Source organism: Trichechus manatus, unplaced genomic scaffold (assembly GCF_000243295.1).
Source record: "Trichechus manatus latirostris isolate Lorelei unplaced genomic scaffold, TriManLat1.0 scaffold00080, whole genome shotgun sequence".
In the NCBI taxonomy this organism is placed as follows: Eukaryota; Metazoa; Chordata; class Mammalia; order Sirenia; family Trichechidae; genus Trichechus; species Trichechus manatus.
In genome coordinates, this window is record NW_004444016.1 from 7267806 (window position 1) to 7271843 (window position 4038).

The 4038-nt window shown below is 49.9% G+C and overlaps 1 long non-coding RNA gene across 1 annotated transcript; it reads left to right on the top strand.

The window, feature by feature from the left end:
* Positions 1–700: 700 nt before the first annotated feature.
* On the top strand, positions 701–2433 carry LOC111821380 (uncharacterized). The gene is made up of 2 exons (XR_002824811.1): positions 701–829; positions 1283–2433. It is a non-coding gene; the product is annotated as an uncharacterized LOC111821380 (long non-coding RNA).
* Positions 2434–4038: the final 1605 nt, after the last annotated feature.

Sequence of the window (4038 nt, forward strand, 5' to 3'; positions counted from 1 at the left end):
AGCATCGCTATGAGTCAGAACCGACTCCATGGCCAAGGGTTTGGTATAGTTTGGTTCCTTTTTATACCCCATAAGAATTCTTGTATAACAAAACTGCCCCGGGACTACCTGGCTCCATTTTCAATGGGCTACTAGTTCCCCAACTGCAATTGTTTTAAACCCCTAATAAATCTCTCTGTTTTACACTGAAACAGCATTCAAGTTTTTCTCTACAACACTTGCTTTGAGGTTTATACGGGAAAAGTTGCCAGAGAGCAGTCCAGTTATCAGCCTCAGCCCCAATCCTCTCAGGTACAGCTCAGGGAGCACCAGAATCTAGTTGGGTCTAGACCGAGAAGACACCAGGAGGCAGCAGCCCACAGCGAAACAGCGTGCCGCGCACTGAGCAGAGTACTGCAGGGACAGAGGCCCTGCTTCCCAGGCTCCCGCACTAGCGGTTAGGCGGTATTGGTTGGAGGCTCGGGAGCTTATCCAACTAGAGGAGGCAACTGCTGGAGTCTCAGATACCGTCCCACCTCAGAGACCCGCGCAGGGCAACCAAAGTCCAACCTCCACCAAGGCGCGGACTGCCCGGGAGCGATCCTTACGGCGCCTCTCGGCCAAGAAGCTGGGGGCGGGGCCCGTGCTGTGACACCGCCCCTCGCCCAGCCCCGCGCGCGTTGCCAGGGTGATCAGGTGACTCGTGGCTCGCGCGGCGCTTGGGGCGGCATTGACGTCAGGCGTGCGGCTGCTACTCAGTTGCTCCGAAACAGGTGCTGCGAGTCCCGAGCGGTCCCGAACCGTCCAGTCCACACCGAACTAGTGTCCAGCTCGTTCGTGGGGAGGAGAGGTGAGGCGCGGCGGACCCCGGCCCGGTCAAGCTGGGATCAGGGAGGGGACGAGCCGCGGGCAGGGGCCGTCCTGTGCTGTGCGCACAGCGGAGCTCCCCTGAAGGCTCCCCGACAGAGGGCAACGGGGCCAGATGGGGGAGGGGCCGGGAGCCGAGGGAGCGGCTGCGCCTGTTGGATGCCCACCCGGGCGCCCCACGGCTATTTCTCGGACTTCGTCGCTGCGCCGCTGGCAGAGGCTGAAGGGGGTCCCGCGTCACCCGCCTGGTCTCTCGGCAATGGTCGAAGCGGCTCCAGGGCTACTCGTTTCTGCGAGTCTCGCCTGTCAGGGAGTCGGCGGGCTCCGAGCCCGGCTCGCCACACCCGGTCTCGAGGGACGTCTGCGGGAGGCTTCTGGTTTTCTTCATCTTGGGCTTCCGATTTCTGAGGCGCTGCCTACTACGTGCTCTGTGCAGGGTCTTGCTGGGGCGTGAGGCCCGTGCGGAGCCCCTGGGTGGGAGCAGACGGCGGAGACGGACTGGAAGTGGGGAACGCAAAGCCGGGCGCTCAGTGACTCCGGGCTTTCATTGAAGGTGCTGCAGTGGGGAAAGGAATCCCGCCTGCTGTTGAAAGCGGTGGATTGAGGATCTGAGTAGAGGTGAAATCTGAGCGGGGTCCTGAGGGATGGGGACTAATCTCTTGGTAGCGATGGGGTTAGAAGAGTAGGGTGAAGGGCAGAGGGGAACCCCAGGGAAGGAGCCCTTGCGCTGGAGGTAGAGGAAAAATGATTCGGTGACTGACTGGAACAAAAGTTTGGAAAATTGGGCTAGGGTCGGTTAGGAAAAACAGCGCTGTGGGAAGCCATCGAAGCGTCACCTTGATTCGGGTGGGGGGAACACGGGTGGAGGGACACTGAGGCTGGTATGATGGTCTCAGAGAGAGGTGAGGACGCCCGGAACTCTGGTCTGATGGGATTCCGGGAACCCTGCTTATGACGTATTTATAACAGACAGGGATGGGGACTCGGGCAACCAGGTGCTGTACACCCCTGCCATTGTTAGCAGATTAAAAAAAAACAAACTTTCTTAAGAGAGAAAAGAAGCACCCGAAGGCCACCCACTTTCTTGTAAACCTCATTTGACTGTATTTAATGACTAGCTAAGGATTTGCTCCCCTCACTATGCACAGAGATTGTAAGGTGCACAGCGCTTGCCCTTCAAGAGTTTCAACAGTATCTTACAAAAACAACTCATCCTCAGGGTGAAACCCAAACCTCTAGAGATTAGGAGATTTAATGGTAGGTTATTAAAGGAGAATCATGGCCTAAAACATGAATGTGGGGCATTGGGTAAGCATTTCATAAAGGGGCCCCATGTTCTTTGTTAATCCAAGAACAAAGGTCTCCAGCCCAGAGTTCTCCCTTACCTACCTGTTTCCCTTAGCTTGTGGACTTCTCAGTATAAGGCTGCTTAAGTGTTACTTGGCCATTTTGTCTTAATTTCCTGAGAAGGAAGAAGATATTTTGATTATATGAAGAGGAATGATTTGGTGATTTCAGAATTTTTCCCAGCCCTGAAGTTCACTGATGCTGTGACAAAAAAAAAAAGCACAGCTGCCCATTTTACATGGAAACTTAGAATCTTCTGTTTTCTGGAAGGAAGTGAAATGCTGAACTTTCTCACCTATTTGTTTTGTATTTATTTGACTGACTTCAGAAAACAGAATAGGACCTCCAGGGATTCTGTACAGTAAAAGGTAGTTTAGGGAGTTGCCAGGAACTTCAGAAGGTGGCCACAGCTGGTTTGTGTATGAAAGGAGAAACCAGTGCAGCACTCCAGGGAGGGCCAGTCCAGAGTGGTGGGACCTGAGGAGAGCCAACTTCCAGTCAGATTAATGAAGTCATTCTCTCTAAAAGACCCAAGATAGGTGACTTGAGCAATGTGTGTAAAAGGCCAGAGTAGTTTTTTTCACCCCTGTGTTCCTGTTCAGTGGTAGGGCTTATTACTACAGCAATTTTTAAGGGTCTTTGTAGGAACCCCTTAGTATTAAGAATCACTGGATATTAGATTTCTTGGCCACATTTTAAAAGTTGGTTAACTATTTTTTTAAAACCTCTGACAATATTTGAACGGGCTGAGTGATCATACTTCCTTTGGAAAGAAACAGTCTGCCCTCCCTCCCGTCTAAACACAGTAAATACAGTATGTGCTATCAGGGTAGATAAGTAGGCCAAGAGTTTTTGGAAATTTTCCACCATCCTTTCATTCACCCCTTCAACCCCTGAAAGTTTTCACATTGGTAGAGAACTTAAGACTTCTTGTCAGGAAAAAAAATGTTAGTGTGTTTCCCTAAACACAAACTAAGATAAACACTGGGCCTGGCCTTCGACAGAATACCCTCCCCCCTTAGCAGAACTGGGTAGGAGTAAGGAACAGGGCTAGGTTGTTGGCAGGAAACGCTACGGAGTCATTTTGAGCCCTGTGCCAGTGTTACCCAAGGCCCTGGGCAAGCCCCTCCTCTCCACATGGAAATATTCCTCGACTTTGAAAAGGGATAATGGTCAGTACCCCCTTCACAGAGGTATCAAGGAGAATTAATGAGAGGCTTATGTATTTCAGCTCCTCCAAAGTAGGATGAATGGTATATTTTGAGATGAAGTAAAATAAAAGAGATGAACATTCTAAATTTTAAAGTAAAACACCAATTCAAACTCTTAAGGCATTTTTGCTCTTTTTTTCTGGAGTATATGGGCTTGGTTACCGATCAGCCTATACTCAAGATCTAGAGGCCTAAGGCTAAGTGTATGTTTGTGTTTCATATGTAAATCTGCTCAGATTGCTCACCACCCTTTATTTCTTCTGATATTGTTAGTTGCCATCAAGTCAGCTCCAAGTATTAGCGATCTTATGTTGTCCAGTGCTGTGCTATCTTGATGATCTTTGATGTTTGAGCCCATTGTTGAGACTGTTGTGTCAGTTCAGCACATAGAGGGTTTCCCTCATTTTCTACTACTCTTACATACCTTTCAGTGTCTTCCTTTGCCTTGGTCATGTTGTGCTGACTTCCCCCATGTTGTGTATTGTCTTTCCCTTTACCAAAGTTAATACTTGTCTACTATCTAGTTAGTGATTGTGCCTCCCTCCCCCTCCCATCCCTGGTAACCATCAGAGAATGTTTCTTTCTGTGTGTAAACCTTTTCTTTTTATAATAGTAATCTCATACAATATTTGTC